This window comes from Aethalodelphis obliquidens, unplaced genomic scaffold, assembly GCF_003676395.1.
Source record: "Aethalodelphis obliquidens isolate GAN/ISIS:26980383/991018 unplaced genomic scaffold, ASM367639v1 scaffold26, whole genome shotgun sequence".
Taxonomy (NCBI): Eukaryota; Metazoa; Chordata; class Mammalia; order Artiodactyla; family Delphinidae; genus Aethalodelphis; species Aethalodelphis obliquidens.
Genome location: NW_020837970.1, coordinates 16,995,133 through 17,020,481, shown reverse-complemented (window position 1 = coordinate 17,020,481; position 25,349 = coordinate 16,995,133). Strand labels below are relative to the sequence as shown.

At 47.0% G+C, this 25,349-nt stretch overlaps 1 long non-coding RNA gene across 3 annotated transcripts; it reads left to right on the top strand.

Annotated features, from left to right (window-relative positions):
* Nucleotides 1-354: 354 nt before the first annotated feature.
* LOC113629194 (uncharacterized) lies at nt 355-18,974 on the top strand. 3 transcript variants are annotated; one of them, XR_003436428.1, is made up of 3 exons: nt 355-519; nt 11,449-11,608; nt 17,977-18,974. It is a non-coding gene; the product is annotated as an uncharacterized LOC113629194 (long non-coding RNA). The 3 variants fall into 3 exon arrangements; XR_003436427.1 differs by lacking the exon at nt 355-519 and adding an exon at nt 9,462-10,699; XR_003436425.1 differs by lacking the exon at nt 11,449-11,608.
* Nucleotides 18,975-25,349: the final 6,375 nt, after the last annotated feature.

The following is a 25,349-nucleotide window of genomic DNA, read 5'->3' as shown; positions in this document are numbered from 1 at the left end:
AGCTGGCTCTAAAGCATTTTCCATAGAGATTGTCGACCCCGCATCAGCCCAGATGCGGAGACAGAGTCTCGTTATCCTTGCATCCTGTTTTCTCATCCCACTTCGCAAAAACACAATTATCATCTTGTTTGCCCCATACCTTTATTAGAGCCATTGTTCTGCAAAGTAAGCACCTCACATATGCACATCTGGCGCCAGGCAGGCTTGTGTAAAGTGGGGCGGTCCTGGGATACAACTTCCAAGCAGAGAAGCAGCAGGGCCCTCCCAGCCCCGGAGCCTGGATTATCCCTCACAGAGCGCATTCAGGTCAGGCGCACAGGACTGGGGGAGCTGGGGAAAGACTCCTGTCTCCGTACTCCTCCACCTTGTTAGGAGAAAGGGGTTCAGAGAGCAGCTCATCGGCCATGTGAAGAAGAACTGAATCTACCTGCTGGCCCACCGACTTGGGAATGAGTGGCAGGCCATGTTTTCTGTTTCTCCTCCGTGCCCCACCCCACCCCCGGAACCTTTGTGGAGCAGGTAGGTGTCAGGTGAACACATGTTGGTGGAAGGGCGGATGGGCAGACAGCTCTATAACACGGGGCATCACTGCCCGACTTCCCTGAGTTTGTTGCTTCTCCCACTGTTGCCTTCCTCCTTCTAACAGTCTCCATAGCATGTATAACAGCAGGCATTTTTAATCAGAACAAATTAAAATGAGTTGGGTTGAAAATGTCACTGCCCCTTTAAGACGCCTCAGGCATGATGCCACTGTCCGTGTAGAGAATCCTGGCTTCCGTTAAAGAAAGGCAAGACAGCAGGGATGGATGAAGAGTAGTGGAAAGGGAATTTCTCTTAGAAGCACGTGAAACCCCGTCTCTCATTGATGGTATGACTTGGGCAGGTCACTTACGTTTCCGTCTCCTTGTCTGTGAAATGGGAATGAGGATAGAGGGTCCCCCCCCCATGAGATGACGTATGGCAAAGCTGCTGGCTTGGAGAGATGCTTGAGCAGTATTAGCGGGTAGAAGGAACACCTGTAATAATTATCTCCCATACTTGAATAGGGCTTTACAGTTTTCAAAGCAGTTTCTAGTACGTCACAGGGCTGAGTGACAATGATCACCAGATACATAAACAGAGGGACCCCCTGGCCCACCAACCATGGGGCGTAGGTTCTGTGGATCTCTGGGGAACAGGCGAAGCTGCGTGTGTCTGATTCCGGCACAAAATTTTTCTGACCACTGCCGTTCTTTTAGCCTTTCTGGTTCTATCAGGAATGGAAATCTAATTCAATGCTGCTTTGTCTTTAACAACTTTGGAACACCCTTTTCACTATGTGAGGTCAAAGCAGCTTGCCAGGTAATAGGAAGTTGCTTATCGGGTCACAGAGAAAATATTCCAAAGCACAATTCTGGTTTTCTCTATTATTTAATCCTTGAGTCTCTTCTTCTCCAGCTCTGTGACACACACACACACACACACACACACACACACACACCTACAAATATCAAGAGATAAAGACATAACTATGAGAAACACCCAAACGTGGTCAAGTTCAAGAAAATGCCGCAGTCCTCCGGAACTATGTTCTGCACGCTGGCAAAGCCGGAGATGATTTTTTTCTGACCGCCAGACATCACTCCCACTATGAGTCTCTCAACACCATAAGCAGTTCCCAGACCCATTGTCAGACGTGCTGACTCAGGAAGTCAGAGTGGGGCTAGGAGTCTGAGTTTTAATAAACCTCCCCAGTTTTGCTAAGTTAGGGGTGAGGCACCGTAACTTTCGAGAGCATTCTAGCCTCGGCCATCCAGGTATTGATGAATGTATGCACCAAGCCAGTCTCGGTAAATCACTTTCCCCTCCCCCACAATTGAATCCCTCAGGATTCACACCTTGGAGGAAGCAGAGCGTTTCCTTGACAACAGATGACTAATTTAGAAGTCCCTGTGAACAGGTGGGAGACAGGAAGGGACAAGAGAAGCAACGTGGGCAGGTGCCAATTTGAAACAACAGGCTCTTGGCAGTCCCAGGAGGCTGGAGGGGAGGATTCTTGGGGTTCAAGCACAGAAGGCCACTGGCCAAGGGAGCCCACTGCTCCATCTGGAAGGAGGGGGGCCCCAATGAACTTTCATGCGCAGGCCTGTGGAAATCATCCTGAAAGCTAATTTTTGGAATTAAACTATATTGAAAGAAGTTGTGGTCGGAAGGAAAATTTGGTTTCGAATAACTCGTTTGAATAGGAAACTCAAATGGAGAAGGCAGTACCTAAGGCCGGCAGCTGGCTAGATGCGAGGCTCCCAGCAAGAGGACTTGGCAGGCAGAAAAATCTGGAGAGAGCTCACACCTGGTAGGACCTGGGCCCAGGTTCACGACCTCAGTTCTTAGCAATTCTTCTCGGGACCACGTGGGCCTGGTCCCAGGCCATCTCTGGTTTCCTCTCCCACATTCCCCTCTGGGGCCTCTGCTCCAGCCAGCCTCCAGCCGCTGCCCACATCTCATGACACGCTACCTTGTCTTATGCATGTTAATCTGTCCAAAGTCTGCCCATCGACCCCAGGCCCAGCTTAGATCCGTCTCTGTGGGATCCGGCAATACCCTAACCCTTACCCACGCCCAGATCTCATGTCCTTGTATCTTTGCCTTATGTCACCAGCTGAGCTTCCTGCACCTCCCACATGAGGACTAGAGCCTTCAGATGGCCTTCGAGGAACAGGATTTCATGATGCAGCCTAAGTCAGGGCTCCACGCTCCTTCCTCAGTTGGGCTTACAGTCGGCACAAATGTGCTTACCTTGACTGCCCATCAGAATCGCCTGGGGAGCTTTCAACAACGCTGATACCTGACCCAATCCAGGATCAACTGAAACCAAATCTCTGTGGGGCAGCCATGTCCTTTCAAAAGCTCCTGGGTTAGGCTTCCCTGGTGGCGCAGTGGTTGAGAGTCCGCCTGCCGATGCAGGGGACGCGGGTTCGTGCCCCAGTCCGGGAAGATCCCACATGCCGCGGAGCGGCTGGGCCTGTGAGCCATGGCCGCTGAGCCTGCGCGTCCTGAGCCTGTGCGCCGCGATGGGAGAGGCCACAAAAAAAAAGCTCCTGGGTTATTCTGATGCACAGTGAAGGCTGAGAACCACTGCAATAGGCCGTTACTCCTCCTTAGCCATGGAAGGGCAATTAGAGAAGAAAGCCACTTCCCCTGCATTCTAAGACTATAGGAGTTCAGTGTGTGGTAGCTTCTGTTGCTCTTGCCTGCTCTCTACTCCTTTTGGAATGGGGAAAAATAATCCAAGACTCCATGAAGGCTTCAATTAGCCAAAGACCCAGAGACAATTGCCAAGGATGGCAAATACCTATGTATCCACTCCGCCCGACCATGTCCTTGACAGGCATTGCTAATCAATCATGGCACATTTTCCCTCTGAACCAGAAGTGTCCTCACAGTGTTTCACCACCCTGTGTTCTAGGCAGCTCCAGTGAATTGGAGCTGGCATCCTAGTTGAAACCTATTTGTTATACGTGGTTTAGAGAGGTGATACCATAGGGTTAAGGAGAAGCAGGGTTAGTAAATATTATGCCCTGATCTTTTAAGATTACATCAGGGAGGCCAACCATAGTCTTCCCCTAAATGTCCTTTGAGGTCCTCAGGGTGTAACCTGAAATGAGAAAGGCAATTCAGAGTTTCTCTGAAGTGAGTTAATTTATTCATCTTTCTTATAAATTGAGTGCGGTTTCTCATGAGCTCTCTTGGCTGGCCTAGGGCGAGGAAGGCTGAGTAGAGAGAGTAGGGTATCAGATAAGGAGGGCCTAAGCGTACTTTTAAACAAAATTGACAGCATTGTCAATTTCCTACCACTTGAGCGTGTTCTGGAAATAATCAGGCCTAATTCCTTCTTCTCTGGATGTATTGGCATCCTTACGGACTTTCTTCTCCAAAGGCCTAACTGCCAACTTGCTAACCTTAGCAGCACCTTTCAAACTGTATTCCAAATGCCTTTTCGTGTACTTCTCACCCTGGCATTCGAGGATCCATAGTGCCTGGCCCCAGCCTAACTTTCCAACCTGATCTCCCTCTTCACCCCATCCCAGGTCTGACTCTCTCCTGAATGTGTCTTGTCCTCCATGCATTTATCTATACCTGAAATGTCCTGGCTTCCGTTTCTGTCTGCTTATGTCTTACTGCACATTAAGACACGCTCAAATCACGCCTCCTGAATGAGGTTCCCGTCTCACTGATTTTCCTCATCTCTCCTCCTATTCTCCCAGTATGCTCTCTTATCCTTCCATTTTAGCCAAGGGAATGGTATGACTATTTCTTAGGCATCTACCAGGCACCATCTCAGAGAGCAGTTTTAGGACTCTGATTTTATTTAACCTTACCAACATTTCTGTTTCTTAGATCTCACCGTCTGATTTTTTTTATGAGAAAATCGGTAACCTTCGCAGTTCAGCGATTTGGCCGAGGTAGGAGCATTAGTAAGTGGCAAAGCTAGGAGAAGATCCCTCATCTCCTGGGCCTTTCCAGGCTCTGATTTTTATTCTGTCCTCCTTTGTCTCCAAGGCAGAATTTCCCCTTGTCTGCCTTGTACATAGGATTTGGAGTCAGATAATATAGGTTCAAGGCCCATATCACCTAATTAGTTGCTGTGTTGTTTCAGCAGTTGACTTAATCTCTTTGGCCTTGTGTTTTCATCTGTCAAGGAGGATTAAAATAATACCTGCCCTACCTAGCTCACAGAGGAGAGCTCCTCTCTCCAAGGACCATGAGCCTCTTGGGCTGAGGCCCCCTCACACTCATCTTTGTGCCTCCACAGCACTTGGTGGGCACCGGGCCAACACACCAACACTCAACAAATCCTTCTCATTCAATTGCATGAGATTAAATGAAATGAGTCAATAGGTTAGGGGAAAAACCCAAACACCTCGTTTTGGGGTCCAGAATTGATTGCTCCCAACAGCATCCCTGGAGTGGGTTGTGATCACATTCACTTGTAACTTGTTTGCTATTTGCTTTGTTTAGTAAATTCCTTCACAGAGAGACAGGGAAGGAGCCTGGGAAGGCAGGGGAAGGGTGTGGGAAGATGCTGGAATCCGAGAGGGAGCTCAGACTGTTGGTTGAACATATTGCTGTCTGTGTGGAAAATGTTCACAGCAGTTACAACTTTGGATGAATATGCATTAGCGGCCGTGCTGCAATTTGCCGACGTGTGCCACGCTGCACTCAGAGATTTGGCAAGGTGGGTAATTATCTCCACATTATGTGCCTTGTCTCTTTCTCTTCTTAATTAAGTAACTAATCTGGTGGAGGAGAGCTCTGTTTGTGTTTGTTTGGCAGGTGCAGCCTCGTGACAGTTGTCTGGAGAAGTTTCTTGGAAATTTATGAGACTTTTCAAAAAACAAACTGCTCGGAGCTGAGCCGACCTCCTGGAGGCTGGGAGGATCAGAGTTGGGCTCTGCCGGAGCACAAGGCAGTGTGGCAGTCGCTGCTTCTCGCAGACATCGGGCTTCCTGCTGCAAGGCCCATCAGGGGCTCTGAGCTTCCAGGGTGGCAGGAAGCAGGGTGCTCCAAAGGGTGGGCACTCCCCGTAGAAAAGAGGGAGAGGTTAGAGGCCAGAATTAGAACATCAGTGCTCTCCCTTCTACCTTGTTTCCCTCTGGATTTCTCTGTTTGAGCAGATTTTCCCTCTCAGCTCTTCCAAGCTCTCTGTAAAGGAATTGATGAAACGAGCTAAGTGACAATCATTTATTGAAGACTGACCACGTGGCTCACGGGCAAACCTGCTGACATAAAGGTGCTTGGCTGGGTTGGATGGGACCCAAGGTGAAACTCCTGGGTCCCTGGTAGATGATGCAGGCCAGGGACCCAGTAGGTGTTGGGTCCCATAGTGCTGCAGCACGGTCACCAGCCAAGTGCGCAGACCACCACTCTGATGCCTCCTCCAGGCTGTCTGCAAACCAGAGCAGGTTGCTCAGGAGGGCGAGGGATAGAGCATCTTCTTTTGAGGTTCCTAGGTTGGTTGCAAGAGAGGGTTGGAAGGGGCCAGGCCACAAATGGTAGGAATTGCTAGTGGCTGCACTGAATTTTACAGGCACGCCTGAGTGGGTGACAGTGTTGTCAATACTGAGGAGATTCCACTGAACAACACAGGTGCGCAACCCAGACGCAGGGTGGGCTGCTCTTTTCAGAAGGCTGTGAGGGCCACGGGCGCTTGCTTTGACCCATAAGCTCTGTTTTCTTATTTGAGATGATGGGCTTGCCTTCTGTATATGTATGTTTTCTCCAATACACACACACACACACACACACACACACACACACACACACACACCCCAATTCAGTGAAATAAGCTGTTAGACACCCCTCATGAGTGGCCCATCCCAGGGGTCACTGTGGTATTGTGGGGATAGAATTCAGAGGTGACCGCCTAGATTACTGGACCCTACTGCACACATAACTTCTCTCCATCAACCTCTAATCTTAGTACTGTTGTGAAGGGATTTTTCAGATGTAATTAAGATCCCTAATCAGTTGACCTTAAAATGGAGATTATTGGGTGGGGTTGACCTAATCACACTGGCCCTTTAAAAGTAGAGAGTTTTCTCCAGCTGGTTGCAGAAGAGAAAATCAGAGATCTGAAGCATGGGAAGGATTCAACACACCATTTATGGCTTAAAAATGGAGGAGCCACATAGCAAAAACTTGGGGTGACATTTAGAAGCTGAGAGCAGCCCCCCAGTGACAGCCAGCCAGAAAGCAGGGACCTCAGTCCAACAACCACAAGGAACTGAATTCTGCCAGCAGCAAGAATGAGCTTGAAAGTAGACTTTTCCTCAACACCTCTAGATGAGAACTCAGCCTGACCAATACCTGATTCTGGTTGTATCATACCTTGAGCAGAGAACCCGGCCATGCTGTGCCAGACCTCTGACCTACAGAGCCCTGAGCTAATATATGGGTGCTGTTGGAAGCTACTGTGTTTGTGCTAATTTGTTATGCAACAATGGAGAACTGATACATGTGTTAAGCCTCCTACCTGGCGTATAAGAAAAGCTGCACAGAGAGACTCTGCCATTTCTTTTACAATCTAGGCAGGTGGGGACTCAGACCTTAGTCCAGGTTTTGCCACTGGCTTGTTTAGTGATGATCTCAAGAAAAACATATACCCTCTCTGGGCCTCAATTTCCTCTTCTGTAAAAGTTGGAATGGGACTCCATGCTCTTTAAGAGCCCTCATAGAGTGCTCATTCTGATTGTGACTATAGACACTGACATAAAAGAATGCATGGGGGTGACCACCTGGGAGATGTAGCTTCCTTTGTATGAGATTTCTGGCTTCAAGGTCAGAGCAATCCTCCCATGAGACGGTTTCTGTATTGACATATTCTGCTCAAACACTGTGCAAGGATCTCTATTGTCTATAGGAAAAAAGAAGAGCCTCCTCTTTGCTATTTAGGGTCTAGATAATTTGGGCCCAACCTAACCTCTGACCCTAGGTCTCACTGCTCCTCTCTGCACTCCTGCACATCCCCACATACTGCATACCACCATTGGTACATGCATTCATTTTTCTCTCCTCCAATTTATATGCTCTCCATCTCTGTTAACCAAAAACTTAAGCAAATAGACTTCCCATTTTCCAAGGGTTAGCTCCAGACCTACCTTCTCCAGGTAACCTCCCTGGCATTTCTATATAAGTAATTTTTTCCTCTGATGGTAATGATAAGAAACTCATCTCAAAGTAGCTTGAGAAGAAAAAATGGAAACTAGTGATTCATGTCACTGTGAAATCCAAGGTTAACTTTAGACGCAGGTGGATCCAGGGGAACAATTTGTGCCCTTGGAACTTTGCCTCCATCTATCTCTTTTCTTTGTTTCTCTCTGTAAGTCAGGGCCCTTCCTCATATGGGGTAAAAATGTATGGCCCCCGGCAGCCCCAAACCTGGTTCTTTATAGCTTGAAATTTAAAAGCAATTTGTATCCATTTCCCCTGCAGCATCTTTATATTAAAGATCAGAGAAGACTGATTGGTCCTCTGTGGGTCAGTATCCACCCTGAGCCAATCACTGCATTCAAGTTGATAGACACTTCTCTGATTGGTCAGGGGAGTATCTGCCCAAGCCTTGGTTGGAGCAGGGGGGCTGTGACTGATAACCTCACCCTGACCACATGGACTGGGGGACGTGTAGTCCTTCAAGGAAAATCAGGATGACCAGAGGAACTGAGAAAGGGGAGTTGGTCAGAGAGAAACAAGAAATGTCCATCCTATCCTTGCCTTATTCTGTTCTGGACTCCCAGTAGCTTCCCATCTTTCCACTTATTTGGCCATAATCCAACTCTGCCCTGCATAGGAGATGTGTATATAGCTGATCCGATTACTCGCAGAGCAATATATATATGCGGATAAAGTATAACCCGTTGGTTTTTTCCCTGTGCCTAGCCAGATTTTCCTCCCAATCTTGATGAGCAGTGGGAAAAAAAAAAAAAACTAATTGTCTAACATGATTGAATATAGTTGGCTCTGATCATTTTAAAAGGTTCCATTAGGAACATTTTTACTTATTTGAGTAAAAATACTTAGCCACTGCACTTGCTAAGATGGGGTCCAGGTGTATATATAGACAGGGGCTTATAACATCTTTATAAATCTATGTGCGTGTGAGGGATGAGTCCAAGTCCCTGGGCAGAATTTCTTCTGTGCTCCCTGCCTGGGAGCATTCACTGCCAGAGCCTGTGGCAGTGGGAGACCTTGGCTTGGCCTTGGCGGGGGCTCAAGGACATCCCTGGCTGACTCAGCCTCTCTTTAACTCTCACGGATGCAGTCTTATTGGGGGAGGGGGAGGGACAGCCAGATCTGTGTCTAGACCGCTGGTCCTACAGTCTCCTCCTAGCCTTGCTGATGGGCTCACTGCTCCCTGCTGCAGTGGGCCATATAGTGTGGGTGTGGGGGGGGAGGGGGACAGTGGGGGGCTGCACTCATATCTCCCCCTTTCTAACTCCAAATCTTTGCTGAGCCTTAATGGCAAACTGGGCCCATGATTTGTCCACGCATTAGGGGGACTCTGTGAACTGAGGCAATTGGTTTGCAAATGAAGGAGATAAAGGAATTTAGAAATCCTCTTTGAGACAATAGCTTGGCTTACAAAACTATTGCCCCAATGCATAATCCTATTTTGTGGGTCAATAACTGAATATTGCCTCAATCTTTCTTTCCGAGTCCCTTTTGAAACAAAGACTAAGCTCCTTCCAGGCACATGGTTCCCTGGGATGGACAAGGAAGGTCACCCTCCAAACAGGCAAAAGAGGAAGTATGGGGCTTCCCTGGTGGCGCAGTGGTTGAGAGTCCGCCTGCCGATGCAGGGGACGCGGGTTCGTGCCCCGGTCCGGGAAGATCCCACATGCCGCGGAGTGGCTGGGCCCGTGAGCCATGGCCGCTGAGCCTGCGCGTCCGGAGCCTGTGCTCCGCAACGAGAGAGGCCACAGCAGTGAGAGGCCCGCGTACCGCAAAAAAAAAAAAAAAAAAAGAGGAAGTACGTTAAAAATTTAAAACCTCAGCCACACCGAGTGTGTGCCACTTGTGTCCTCTGTCAAATCACCTGTTCTCGAAGGCAGGAGCCCAGTGGCACCCTTCCGCACCCTGCGCAATGCCCCTTGCCGAGCTGTCGCTCAGTAAGTGTCCTCTGGTTGGCTACAGCTTCATTCTGTGAGCAAAACTTGGATCACTTTATTTTGTGAAGTGCCTTATGCCGTTAACCCCGCTATTAATTCCCTCATCAGACAGCCACTGGGTACCTGCTGTGTGGCAGGCACCGTGCTAGGCGCTGTAGGAATACAAAGATGGATGGAAGCTGGGAGGCGTGCTATTTGCTGAAACACCCACGATTCAAGTAACCACCTCAAATTGGAGGGGCTACTGGCTAATGGAGTGGACGTTAAAAATCCCCTGGGAGTTCCTGTCTGCTTCCCACGCTGCCCTCCAGGTCTTTGGAGGTTGCTTGAAATGTTCTGCAGATCTCCCATGCTCCATTTTCTTCATCCTCCCCTGTTGATGTTGAGCACGGAAAGACCTCTGTGTCTTAGAACATCCTTAACGTGTCATTGCTTGACCCGATCTATAAATATTGGTGCCCGGGGTGCCAACTCCCCGATGCTTGGTGGGGAGGCCACCCTGGAAGTGCGGCTCAGTTGAGCACCTGATTTATTTCCTGGGTTACAGATGAGTGAGAATTCTTAATGGAAGTAGCTTCTCTAGTGACCCGGGAAATGTGGAGAGGGCAGAAGCTCGCTAAATCCTTTCCTCCTTGATTTTTTTGGCCGTAACTGGTCTGTATTTCATGGCCTCCACTCAAAGACAGGCGCGCCTGGTGATAGAGTCTGGCTTGGAGAAGCTCACACAGACCGAGTGTAAATTTCAGACCCACTGTAGCTAAAATAAGCAAACGAGACTGCAGTAATTTTAAGACAGCGAGTGGACAATTGCAAAGAGGACTAGAAGAGTGCTGTTTTTGAAGACAAAGGAAGGGTGAAAGTTTGCCAAAGGGCTTTGCCAGAGATGACAAAACTGCTGAGCGATTTGGTACAGGAAACGTTCTCCAGCGTCATGGAATGGGAGGAACACCACACCTGGAGAATCAACTGTAAACTCTAGGTCTGCCACTGACTAGCTGTGTGACCTTGAGAAAGTCACTGTCCATCTCTGGGGTTTTCTTCATGGGCAAAACAAGGTAACTGGACTTAACAATTTCCAAAATTCTTTCCAGATCCAGAAGGACATGGTTTTGTGTCTGGATGAGAAATCCTTGTCTTGGCACGTTTGCAGAGCTTCCTGGTCCTCTAACTGGCTCATTGTCATGGTCCCTTGAAGTACTGTATCATCAGTCTTATGCCTAGAGAGAGGAAAGGGCTATTGCTCAGGAGTGAGTGGTGGGGAAAAGTAGGGCTCTACCTGGTCCTGTGTCCAATGGGCCTTTTTAAAGGCACTTTCTAGAGATGTGACTGGGTTAAAACATTATGTTCGGGGGTGGGTGGGGCTGGGCAGGTTGCTGACCAATCCAAAGGGAAGAGGAGACAGGCTTTTGTAACCGAATCTCTTCCTTGACCTACTGGTCACCAGCTGTGTGATCTTGGACAACCTGTTCCGAACTCGGCATCCTCATCCAATGAGGAAACTCTCTAGAATCCTTTCCTATACTCACGTGCTACCGCACCACGATGGTGCCAGGCAGCGCCTCCCTCTTTAATACAAAGCATAAAGGCTTGAACTCTCCAGGGCTTGAGTAGAGCAAAGACTGCTGCAGGAGACTTGACATCTCTCTGGGCAGCAGAAATCAAAGTGCACCCTGCAGGGAGGCAACACTAAGTGAGAACAGCTGAGAAATTGTCACCACTGCCACCCCTTCCCATGGGGAGTCTTCCCTGGGCGGTGGCGGGGGGGCTTTAGCTTTGCTTTAATGAGGGCTGCTGTTCCTTCCAGAAATCCACTGGTCAGTCACATACGAGGTATGAGAACGGGACGGGCTTCAGAATGGTGTAGAGAAAGTCAGAGTGACAACTTCATCAGGTGCCACGAACTGTTGGTCATCGAGCACCTACCAAGCGTCAGCCTTTCCTGGGCATATTTCACATGTTGTCAGGTAGTGGTTGTTCTTCATTCTTTGGGCTGCCTGATCCCAAATTCCTCTGGGTGAGTCTTGGTGGGAGGCAAAGCCCTACATTTCACCTAGGAAAGCAAATAAGGCAAGATGCTTCCTCTTAGTATCTAGTCGTCCGGGAATATTTAGGTTTGGACACGTGGCCCAGGTCCCATCAGTCAAGATGCTCCTGTCTGGACTCTGAATCATGAACAAATAATCAAAGACAAAGATACCATTTGGATGGATTCATGACAGAGTCCAGTGGCCCTGGCCAGGGGGCCTGTATCCTAGGCAGTCTGTTCTTACAAAAACTGGTTATGCCTTCTGCTCTTTGTCCATCTGCAGCTACCTTCGTTTTTCTTCTTTTTCCCCCCGCTTTCTAAGTCTTACTCTTCAGATTCCTGTTGACTCTGAGAGTCCTTTCTGCTTGTGGTAACCAGAAGTTTCTGTTTCTTGCAGCTCAGTTTCCAGGCTGAAACTCTGTTCTTATCCTGTAATTCCTATAATGACCCTCTGGGGAACTCTATCAATCCATACTTTTTGGTATCACTGAAAATCTTTGTCTCCGTCGTGCTCCAGTCACTGTGATGATTAGTTCTGAGAAGGTTTTACTGGCTTGACTCCGGACCTCTCACTTCCTACCCTGGGGCTTCTGTGATGCCAAAGCATGAGGCATCCAGGGAAGCCAGTGTGTAGGAAGGCAGCCGTGGAGCTGCCCTTGACCAGTGATGAGTAGAAGCCAGTGGAGGAATGTTCTCTCTGTTCCTCCCCCCAGGGCAACTGTTGTACAGATGTATTTCATAAGGCTGCTCAGACGGTCACACCTGTCAGTGGCTGACAATAATACGGGATTATACAGGATTATATGGGATTCCACCCTGTTCCACTGGCTGGTCCTTTGCTCCAGTTCCATCATTCCTTCCAAAGTAAATAACCCGCGGGCCAGCCTGTTTCCTGGGCTCTGCTTCCAGGGGGACTGAGGCTCAGATGGGAACCGAGATGTGGAGATGTTAGGGAGCTTGTTCTCGGCTCCCCCAGAGCACAGAACCAAGGCTTGAACATGAGACCCTCGGACTCTGAACTCTTTGCTCTTTTCCTTCCTGTAGCGCTTAGTATTAATGATAGGTGGGGAGCGTAGCGGGCTGATCTCTATGAGTCTGTGCCCTGGGAGGGGGTGCGGAGGAGGACTCTGGTTGGCCCAGGGAAGGGGGCGGTTCTGGAGTCCTTACCGTGGTGCTATCAGCTTCCCATTGAAGACTCTCTTCTGGATATGTCTTCTTGCCTAAGGAAGTTTATCTTTTATTTTGCTCTTGGATTTTTTTTTTTTTCTGCTTTTCTTTGCACCTGGCCCTGCTTTGAGGGCATACTACCACTATATAGACTGTGAGGCAAGAGACCCAGCGTTCTCAAGCCCAACACCAACTTGCTGTTTGATCATAGAGCAAGGCACCTCCTCTGACCCTCTGGGTTCCCATTTAGCCACTTGAGTGGTCCCCAAGTGTTCATCTAGGTAGGCTGTGCCAGTCACCTACGAGGGTGGGGGGGGGAGTGGAGCTCACTAAAAATGCAGATTCCCCAGCTCCACCTCCCGGCATTTGGATCCGGCGTACCAGGTGCGGGCCGGACGTCTGTATTTTTAACACGTTTCTCACATTTTCACAGGTTTCTCTCTCTCCTGTCTATCTCGATCTCTCTCTCTCTCTCTCAACAGATTGATTTGGGAATGAGTAAGGAATCCCAAAAGGCCATTCCACTTCCAAGTATCTCCCCTGTTAACTGTGACAGCCCTGCATGCAGTTCCACTTTTCAGAGCAGATATCATCTCCAGGAGGCCTCTGTTAAAACACCAACGAGTTATTCCGGAGGGAGACATGTTATCACTTTAGCATCCGTAACATCACACAGATCACTTTACCGTATCAGAGAGCAAATCACCTTCAGAGATCGGGGGCTGAGTTTGTTAGCACTAAGGAGCCCAAGTGATGAGGGTGTTTTCTGAGCCATGCGGGGACACTGAAGGCCAGAGTCTGGGCGCTAAAAGGGAGAGGCCCGCATGAAGAGAGGGGAAGGGGGCTGATGAGAAGTTCCGCTTACCTCACACAGACCAAAGATGGGCAGGGATCCAGGAGGATATCGACGAGGAAGCAGAGGAGGTTGGGGCTTGTACTGGGCACCTCTGGGTTCAAATCCTGGGGCCACCACTGTGTGATCTTCAGCAAGTTACTGTACTTCCCTTTCTCTGAGGACACCTCTCTCTGTCGTCTCTGCCTGTCTCACCCTGCCACGCACCGGAGTGAGTTCCCCATAGGCATGGCTGTTCTACATGCTCTGACTCCCATAGCTGATTGGATCGAGTGGTCACCGTCCAAATAGATCCAGGGTCTCTCACCTTGCATTTGGAATTTGGCCTCAGAGACAAAGTCTCTAGGTGGCTGGCAGTATTCTATGTCCCTGGGTATCGCTGGGCAGGCAGCTGCAATTTTTGCAACCACTAGAGGCAGAGAGAGCTGGTTTGCCGAGAGAGCATGAAGCAGAGACTGGAGAGAAGCAGAAGAATGAGGGGGCGGGGAAATCCTGGGGGTTGTCAGACCATAGCCCAGTGCTTTCCTGAAGCAGCATCCGTCTGTGGGTTCTGGGAGGCTCTCTGTAAATTTATGAAAAACAAACAAGCAAATAACTCACCTTTCTGGCTTAGACTAGTCTAATTTCTGTTGCTTTCCATTCAGCAGTCCCACCAGGCCCTCCCTTACACTCAGGACACAGTGCAAGGGGGCACAGCAGCAGACACGCCCCGCTGACTGGACTGCGTATGCACGCTTCACTTACCAGCGACGTGCCCTGTGGTCCTAGCTGAAACTTTGCAGCGACTCGTCCCAAAGCAACTTTTTCAAAGCATTTCTTGCAGAGCTTTACCTTGAAAAATGATAATGGCTCTTCCCCCCTCTTCATCCATTTGCCAACTTGCCTAGGAAATTTTACAGGGTCCAAACTACACAAATCAGTGCTTATCAAACTCTCCCTCAGATGAATGTTAAAACGCAGATCCCGATGCAGCAGGTGTTGGGCCTCCCGCATGACGTGGCTTTGGACTAGCAGGTATTTAGACTCCCTATGCCGGGAATTACAAGTGAGTGGCCAGTGAGAACCCCCGAATCAGCGAGCAGGGTTGAAACCAAGTAACTACTCCAAGTAGGGTCAAAGAACTCACTAGTTTTAATTAATGAAAAGAAAAATCTAAATAGAGCATTCTTGCTAAGAAATACCATCTTATTCCTTCCAACAGTACATCGGGGAATATTTGGCCTCTCTTGAAAAGAAGGAACAGATAAGCGCACGTTGTAATTAGCATATCAATGACTAATAATTAAAAAGAGGTTTCTAAAGAGCTGGAGGAGATTTGAACGGTTTTTTCTCTCCCTCTCAAATCCACCTTCTTTCGACTTGCTTATGTTTATCCTGTGTGTACAGCCTCTTGTACCAAACAGAGCGATACTAAACTTCCATGTATCCCTAACGCAACGTTCGCAGATTCCTCAGTAATGCAGCCCCACTGGCGGTGCCAACCTCCTTACCGAAGACATTGCTTTTGTTTTATTTTTCTCTTTCAAGAAACTGACATCTTAGCGCCTCATATCCATCTTAGTTTAAACAAATGTTTTGATTACATCCAAGCGAGAGCCCAACAAAAGCTGTTGGGACTGAACTGAAGCATTTGTTATTAGTTTTAGACAATTTGTTCTAATATTGTCTGGAATCATTCGTTTATACACCCATACAGATTTGATTACTTTATTTGTTTCATTAATCTTTATTTGTTTAATCATCTGTTTCATCTGTTTAATCATTGGTTTAAGTGGAAAGATTACATGAAGATGTTTAGCGTTGGCTCATACAGGCATTCTGACATGGAGCTCAGCATTCCTTTTCGACTATTGCATTCTTTTATGGGACTTCATGAGCTACTTGAAAGCCTGTAGGATGCTTCAGGGAATTCAATAATTTAGTAGTTCTTCACCACTGAACATGATATATTTTTTAAAATGTTTTTTAAGTAGGCAATATTTGTGGAATAATTTGACTTCCATTCTGGGTTTGTGGCTCCTCCTCTCCTAACCAAATGCAATATTTAAGGTGAAACTGAGGCCATTCTTGAAGAGATTGGGAAGGTCTGGGAGACTGGGCATGCTCTCAAAGTTGAGGGAGCAGTTTCTTCTCTTTAGGCTTGTTTGCTCTGAGAATCCAAGTTGGTTCTTGTTTGAAAGTGTAAAGCAGTGCCCGAGGTCTGATATCATACTGTAACTATCAGGGATGCTGTGTCCCCCCCATCCGCCTCCATGCTGGAGGTGTCTATCAGATGTGGAGGCTCTAACTCCGACTGGGACACCCCTAGGGAGCCGTTTAAACATGAATAGCTTCCTTTCATCTGATCCGTTTAATAAAACGGTCACCACGCTCTGTGGTGGCAGCTTTTTATGTTATTCTCCAATTTGGCTTGAGGATGGGAGTTGTGTGTGCTGGATAGACCTTGTGCATCATGATCAGTACAATAGGTGTTACTTCAACAAGAGTCAATCAATGAACATCTCGGGTAAGTGCGTAAACTCTAGTGGGGGATGATGCCACTGCAGACAGTGTTGTAGGCACAGCTCATCTACTTCTGAGAATGGAGACCCTTGCTTTCAATGGAGAGGTCTGCCCACCTCCAGACCTTGTCCTTGGCAGCCCTCTACCCCATCTTCCCCAAATCCTGCCATCTTCCAAGGCTCAGGTTATGTTTCACCTCCTTTCTTGGACCCCAAAGCCACACATAGAGCAGGTGAGAGCAGAATTGAGATTGGAACTCACTTTTCTGAAATTCTGTTGGAAAAGAACCCGTTACCCCAACCCAAAATGTTCTGAACTTTTGGTCCCTTATGACAAGAAGCTGAAAAGAGAATAAAAATGATACTGCTCTGTGCTGCTGTTGCCATCCTAATTAAGTACCATCCTTTCATGCTTTCCAAGTACATTGATTTTAATGCCCCTCAAACCTTGCTGGCGTGTAGCTGGGCTGTTAACCTGGCCATTTGTACCCTTGGATGGATTGAGCCTCATGGGATCTCCGACGCCTCATCCAGGGCTTCCTTGGACGCGATTCTTGGGAGAGTATGGCACCCAACATACCTGAACACGTCTGGGTTCACGCCGCCTCTTTCACGGGGTACGTGACCTTGGGCAACTCCTTTAACATTCTGAGCCCTGTTTCTGGTCATGACAATGAGGATGATAATGGTCTTTACCCCACAGGTTGTGGTGAGCACAAAATGACAAAACAAGTGTCAGTGCCTGTCCAGCCTGGTGCCTGGTGAGAGTGAGCCCCAGGGTCTGCTGTTGTGGGGGAACCCCCGCAGGGGTCTCTTCTGTGGATCCGTGTGCAGAGGTCTTCAGAAGGGAGAGCGGGCTGCCAGAGGGGACGGATTCCGAGAGGAGGAGGCACTCGTCCCCTGTGTGTCTTTCTGTCTGTTCCAACGTCACCTGGAGGGTTTGAGTTGTGCTGTTTGTTTTCTGTGGCTGAAACAGTGCCAGCCCCCAACACAAGTGCCTTGTTCCTTCTCTGAGGGATGCCTCGCTCTGGATTCCCTCTGTCGAGCTTACAGCCTGAGGCTTCTCTTTGATTGGCCCTAAGCATCCTAGACCCTGGGAGCCCCCTACCCACACGTCCGAAGGAATCACTTCTTTAAATAAAATCCTGGATGGCATTTGAAAGAGACGTTTTCATTAAGAGGCTTCCTCCTGGGCCTCCAGATTTCAGTGTCCGTAAACCGTCAGCGCCTGAAACGACTTACTCACTCTTGCCTCTATTTGGGAACTTCCTTGATGCTCCTCCCTTTCATCTTCTTTCTTTGCATTCCCCGAAGAGCTGCCCAAGCAGGTTTGGAAGAGTCTGGGAGAAGCTGGCTGCCAGCCTAGCTCAGGACACCATTGCCAATTGGGCATCCTCAGTCTATTGTTGGGCTGTGGGCAACATGCAGTGGCATGCTTAGTAGAGCTGCCTGGTTAACTCATAGCTTTTTGACTGAGGACAGGGCCTCCGCTCTCTGAAGGGTTTACCTTCCTCCATCAGGCTTTGGGCTCAGTGCTCAGGGAGAAATGTGGGAAGTGGGACAACTGTTCAGTCAACCAGTGCAGCTAACTTAATCCTGGTAATCAGTGGTGTGAGCTGCTGTGGTCAGACACACTTGTGTCCACGGGAATATGGGAGGAATGGAGTTCGCCCTGTGCAAAGAGCCCACCTCCCACCCCTACCACCCTACCCACATGAGTCCCAATAACTAGGGGACTCATTCCCCTAGTTAAGGATGTGTCTTGGTTAACAATCTTTCTTCTAGATCCCGGATTTGATAGCAGGCTTTGGAGAAGAGGAATGGAAGGTTCTGATGGTTCCTGGTATTTAAGGAAAGGAGGAACAGGTTGACACCCAGTCAACATCCCAAGGACCATGGGAACAGGGAGAAGGTCTTCAGCAATGAGAGGAACTCAAGGAATAGGGAAGAAGCCAAGATGAACTTGGAAGTTCTGTCCCACTTGTTCCAGGTCATCTTGGTGCTACCCTTGGCATCCTGGCCATACTTTGCAGATGCCTGTGGTAGAGTGGCCTGGCCGTGAGGCCAGACCTCCAGCTTTGCTCTCCACAGCCACAAGGAGGGACTTTGACTTCACCTTTGCATCCCAGTCCTTCTACTTGCTCTTTCACCTGAGGCCACATTTCTCATAGGGTGGGCACATCATAAAGGTGAGATAGATTGAGACTTGATATAGGTCGTAGAAGAAGGTGATAAAGGTGTTCAGGCAACCTTCTATGAATATTTATTGAACACCCACCGTGTGCCAGACACTACGCCAGGTCCTGGGAGTCCAGCAGTGGACCTGCTGGACCCAACTTCCTAGGGCTATCGGAAAGATTAAACGAGAGAATGTGCATCAAAAAATACTGCTGTTGCTGTAATATTGAACCAGAGTGTAGAGGGTTTGGCTGCCAGGCTAAGGACTATATACTTTCAAAAGCAATGATGAGTCATCAGGTCGTTTGGGACAAAAGAGTGAGATGAACTGATTTTGTTATGAAATTTTTCATTACAAAAATAATCACGTTTGTAAAATGATGAGGTGTATTTGAGTATTGCTTCCATATACCCCAGAAAACACTGTGTTTTATAAATCTTGTTAATATTTGTAAATCTAGTGGGTGAGAAATGATGGCTTTATTTTATGTGTTTTTAATTATAAGTAAGGTTGAGCGTCTTTTCACATATTTATTTGTACTTCATTGACTTATTTTCATTTGCTGGTTCACATCTGCTTCCCAATGATCTAAGAGGTTGATTTTTTTAAAATTATTGATTTTTAAGAGATCTTTTTATTCTAAGAAAAATAGTTCTTATTATCCATCATATGTATTATAATTATATTTCCAAGTTTATTATTTTTTTACAAAATTATATTCAATACTTTTATTGAGGTACATGTTCCATTCAATAAAATTCACACATTCTGTTTTAAATATAAAAGCTGTTGACTTGACAAATGTCTGTACCCACATAACCATTGTTATCACAGCCAAGATATAAAACATTTCCATCTCTCCCTAAATTTCCTTGTACTCCTTTACTGTCAATCTCCCCGAACCCCATCACAATAATTATTTTGATCTGTTCTTAAACTTCATATATATGGAATAATAAAACCTGTATATTCTTTCATATATGACTTCTGCTCAGCGTAATGTCTGTGAGATTCATCCACGTTGTTGTGTTTATTAAGAGTTTATTCCTTTTTATTGCTGGTTGTGTCCTATTGCATGAAAATATCACAATTTGTTGAACTGCTTACCTATTAACGGACAGTTGGATTGTCTTCAGTTTGGGGCTATTCCAGATAAAGCTGCTATGAACGTGCTCGCACAAAATCCTTATGTGGACATATGTTTTCATTTCTCTTGTGTAATTACCTAGTGTTGGAATGACTAGATCATATAATAGATGTATGTTCAGCTTTCTGAGCAGCTGCCACAGTGTTTTCCAAAGTGGTTGTGTTATTTGACACTTCCACCAACAGTGGATGAGAGTTCTACTTGGTCCATATCCTTGCCAACACTTGGTGTTGTCGGTCTTCTTTATTTTAGACATTCTAGGGATATAAAGTGCTATCTCCTTGTGGTTATAATTTGCATTTCCCTATAACTAATGAGGATGAGCATTTTTCATGTGCTTATATGAGTTTTCATATATCTTCTTTGGTAAAGGGTCTTTTCAAATATTAGCTCATTTTAAATTCAGTTGTCTTTTATTATTGAGTCATAAGTATTCTTTTTATATTCTAGATACAAATCGTTTGTCATATATTCATACTGAGTGTATTTTCTCCCATTCTGTGTTGCCCCTTTTCATTTCTAAATCTTTGCTCGCTCTTATCTAATACAACTTTGCAACAGGTTGCAAAGATGTTCTCCTATGCTCTGTTTTAGAACTTTGAAGTTTTCCCTCTTAGGTTTGGGTCTATGACGGATTGTGTGCTAACTTTTGGTTTTGGTGTATCTTTTTTGGGGGAGGGAGGCTTTATACATGAATGGAAATTTTGCTTGGGCATAAAATTTGGGGGTTACTCCCCCATTTCCAAACTCTGTAGATATTTTTACATGGTTTTCTGGCATACGGTATTTCTGTGAAGAATTGTGAAGTCATCTGACTTTGCTTCTTAGAAGTGATTTGTATTTTTAGTCCGAATAACCTTAAAATTTTGTTATACTCTTATCATTTTGTAACTTCATCAAGATATGTGTGGTTTTTTTTTTTAAAGGTGTCTTTCTCCTTCTTGACCAGTGACTTTTTTAAAAATAAATTTATTTATTTATTTATTTGGCTGTGCTGGGTCTTCATTGCTGCGCTCGGGCTTTCTCTAGTTGTGGCGAGCGGGGGACTACTCTTCGTTGTGGTGCGTAGGCTTCTCACTGCGGTGGCTTCTCTTGTTGCGGAGCATGGGCTCTAGGCGTGCAGGCTTCAGTAGTTGTGGCTCGTGGGCTCTAGAGGGCAGGCTCAGTAATTGTGGTGCACGGGCTTAGTTGCTCCGCAGCATGTGGGATCTTCCCAGACCAGGGATCAAAGCCATGTCCCCTGCACTGGCAGACGGATTCTTAACCACTGAGCTACCAGGGAAGTCCTGTTGTGGTATTATTTGTTCCGCATTTTTTTCCCCTTTAAAATATAGACTTATAACTTTTAATTTCAGGAAAGTTTTCTTCTAAAATTTTATGAAGTATTTTTCTGATCTTTCTTTTTGCTCTTTTATTTTTTCACTTAATTAATAAGGTTTTGGAAGAGATTTTGTGATTCTCACATCTATCCGGCTATATTCCTTAGGAGACTAAGAAACTAATTTAGGATAATAATAAATTCTTCCCTGGAATAAAGAAGTTCCCCAAAGAATGTAAATTGGAAATAAAAGTAGATGTAGGTCCTATACTCACACAAGCACGCACACCTGCCTGAAATGTATACACTGGGGCGCTAAGTGGTTCCCTTGCCTGTATGTGTCTCACCTATATGTATTTTTGTTTTCTTTTTTGTCATGCTTCCTTATTTCTATTTTGTCTGCAATGAGCAGGTATTGCTTTTGTAATAGCTCACAACACTCCAGAGCAGAGTTCTGGGAGCAGAAAGGATGAACCTGGTTCAAAAGCTCATTTACCAAACATTTCCTGGGTACCGACTTCTCTTCAATCAGGAATGTAATACCTTTCCTCCCATTTAGGCTGGAATGGTTATTCCAAAGTGAAAATTTAGGGATGAAGATTTGGCTGCGGGTGTAAACAATCTCTCCAAAACGAGGACAGTGTCCCTTATCTATCTGTCCTGGGGGCCAAGGCCCTGGACATTCTCCCATGGATTAGGGAACTGGCTGCCAGGGGGCCAGTTTTGTCTTGCAGATGTGTTTTGACTGACCAATGCAGTGGTTACTTTTTTTTTAAATTTCTGAACCTTTAAGTGGGGTATGTGCTCCCCAGTTTTCACAACCCCTCTCTAGGGTGCCCTAGGCCCATTCCGCTCACTTATGTTATCTGCCTGGTCCCTACAGGCATTTGAATTTGTGACCTTCTGGTCCAGGAGTTGATCGACAAGTATCCAACAAGTACCAAAACAAGTTCCTACTTACTTAATTTTTCTTTATCCGTATTTACGTACTTACAAGGCAGAAAGGGGTGATGAAGGTTAGTATACACAGCATATACCATAACGTTGCTTGATGGAAATGGCAAATTTGGCCCTGAGTTTCCCAGTGGCTAAAACAAAGAAGTTACCGCAATCAGTTTTACAATTCATATTGCCACTAAGTCTAAAATTAAGCTACTTGCTCAAGAGAAACAAGGTTTTAGTTGAAATCAAGCTTATAAGATGAAAACTGCCTTTGTATCCTTCTAGACTTGGGAACTCAGAATCCTAAAATGATCCCAGTAGAAGCTATACAAATATATTAAATGCAGAACGTATGCCCAGTAAGCTTGATGTCTACACAAGCTAATTGAGAAGAAAAAGGATTTTGCGTGTAGCCTATAAGAACATCCTTCCCACATTATAGATAGCATTGCTATTTTCCAAGTAAAAACTGAAATATTTCATCTGTGCATGCAAATTACCCTGGACTCTCTGTCCAGGACTAAAATAAATAGGATCATGAATATATATTTAAAGTAATTCATGCTACCTCTTTTATTTTTTTTCTGCCTAGTTTAGTGGCACTGTATAAATGGGTGTGTGTGAGAGCATATTTGGTAATTGGGAACTGGGGCATAAAATCAGGGAGACTATTCTAGTATTGTCATTTCTGAGTGTTTCTCAAACCTGGCTGCTCACTGGAAACACCTGGAAATCTTTTAACACATACCAGTAACCTGGGTCTCATCCCGGATCAGTTGAATCTGTATCTCTGGGGTGAGGCCTAGGGAGCTAGTTTTGTTCACAAGGTCTTCTGGTGATTCTAAAGTGCAGCCAGGGCTTTGAGCTCTGATGTCTCTGGGCCCGTGATTCTCAAAATGGAGTGAGTGAGACTCACCTAGCATGCTGGTTAAATGCAGATTCCTGGGCCCACCCCCCTTCCTGAGATTCTAATTTAATAAGCCTTTGGGGTGAGGCCAGTGCTGAGAAAAGGTGACCTAGTCTTTCTTCCCACCTAATATCACAAAGTACGTGATGTGGCTTAAAATATGGACTCAAATGAAGAATAGAACAATTAGTACAAATGGCATCAGAAACTAGAAGGAAAAAGAATTGCAGTAGAAACCTGAGAGAAGAATGATCGATCATTATAACTAAACCCAAAATTTGACTTGGCTTTTCCTGCAACCGGGACCTCTGTCCCTGCTACCCTTGAGACATCAATCTTACTCTTAAACTTGGCCAACCACAAGTTTCCTTGCCTGTCCAATGGGGATGGTACTATATGATACACAGGGATGGGTTTCTTCTATCGCCACAGAATGGAATTCCTGGGAAGGGGCAGGGGGCCTGGACATTTCAAAAAGAGCCCAGGGTAAGCATTGGAGATCTCAGCTCTCTTGTGTCCTGCCATCGTCCCACACAAGCCATCACACCTGCCAAGCCAGGAGCTATGTTTCTGGAAACCTCCAAGCTGCTTCTTGCCAATGCTTGACAACCCATTTTGTATGGGAGGTTAAAGAACACTTCCGTCTCAAGCAGGCCAAGGATGGGGATGGGAAATGTCTGCTGATACCACTGGGTGTCTAGGGAGACAGCTGGGGCGGCGGGAGCAACATCAGATGCCCTGGTCCCTCCGCCTGCTTCCCCAGCCAGCCTGGCTGCCCACAGCCCAGTTGCAGGATGAATTTTCATGTGATGTTGTGTTTTCACTCGGAGAGACCCGATAGAAGTGGCTGCAATATTTCACCAGCTCCTCTGTTGTCGGCTCTACTAATCATCAGCCTCGATCACTGGTGCGATATTTTATGAATTAATAAAAATGATCATGGGCAGTCCAGGGGGACCCGGGAAGAGACGCGCGCAGTAGAATTTTAATGAGCACCGTGGGGAATTTCAACCTTTTCTCGCCTTTTATTTTATTTTTTATCATCCTTTCTCTCTTCCACGCCCCCTCCCTGAAATTTTTCTTGCTCCCCCCCAAACCCCTTTTAGCAAAATCATAGCTTGAGCTGCTTTAAATCACTGTCACGCAAATTAGGTGTTTTTCCCTCAGCCCATTTTTCTGGCCCACAACAATGCCGTCCTAGGCTGCAAACGTGCCCCGTGCACCTGCTCTCGGTCCTAATTGAGCAGATGATCTGCCGATTTGTCATGCTTAGCCCAGACCCCCTTCCCGGCACCCCTCTCCCAGACTGCCAGCCTTGGCGTGGCTCGAACAATGGGCAGATGTAAAGCTGTGTGTGTGTGTGTGTGTGATGACAGATCTTGTACTCATTACTGAATAATTCATTGTTGCGTTAATGTCTTCAGATACCATCTCTCACTTTCTTCACTCTTCCTCCCTCATCCGGCTCGCTTGGGAAAACTTGATTATGCTTGCCCCTCTGACGACAGAATATACAGATAAAAGATAATTGCTTGGCTTGACTCCTCCATTGATATGAAAATAAGATTTAAATTATTCACTCCGGTTTAAAGGTTAGTTGAAGGTTATTACAGGGGATGAAGGGAAAAAAAAAATCACTCTTCATAACGTTCGGGGTGGAGATAAGACAGGTTTGAAAGGGCCTAATTTGCACTGTAGGCAGAAGCGCCTTGTGAATCAACTGGTCCCTCCAGAGATTTTAATCTAGGAAAAGTCAATTATTTATAAGCAAATTATGGCCGGCTTTTCATATATATAAAAAGCTCTGTGTCATAAATAAGGACGCGGTGGCGTCTGTTTTCTCAGTGCTTGGTTCTTCTTGATCTCCAAGCCCTGGCCTTGCTTGCGATGGGAATTTAATAAGGCGCCCCCATTAGGAAGGTGGGCTGCCTTGGTGGGGACTCTTTTTAATAGATGATAATGGTGATAATCTAATAATAATTCGGCTCTGGGGGTCTCTGCCTCTGCGCCTGGGGGGAAGGCTGGCAGGGCAGGGGCTGCGGCTGCATGTGGCCCCTCCTCTGCCACCAAGTGGGTGATAACCTGGTGAGCTGCCGCAGCTCCATATAGGAGAGCGTCTCAGGGCCGACTCTTCCCACAGAGGTAAAGCTCCTGCCTGAGGATCAATAATTAATGGCCTTCCACGCTTCTGGAAGTCGGGTGCTGCTTCAGAAAGTATCCAGGAGCCCCTCCTCAGCAGTGCTCCCTGTCGATCATGGGTGGCCATGTCTATCAAAATAAAGAGCTGGGGAAGAGAGATCTCCCCTGGGCCAGTATCGCCAAGAATGCGCTTGAAGTCCCTGAGGGAGGGACTTGTGTCTGGGCCTCTTCCTCTCGGAACTTCCTCTTCCTGTGCGTTCAGAGGACCCTCTGCCCCCTTCCTTCCTGCAAGCAGGACACCAGCCACACCAACACCACAACCTCGGGGACTGGCTCAGGAAACCACGTGCCCTCAGAGAGCAAGGCTGCTGGGTCTCCACACCCAGGGTCCTGGCCTGGAAGCCTTGGGCTTAGCTTCGCACAGGGATGGGGGTGGAGGCACCGAGGCTGCACTAGGGGAGGGGCCAGGGGACGTTGCCCTCTGACGGGCTGCGGGGAGCTTTCAGTCAGCTGCCGCCTGTCCAGA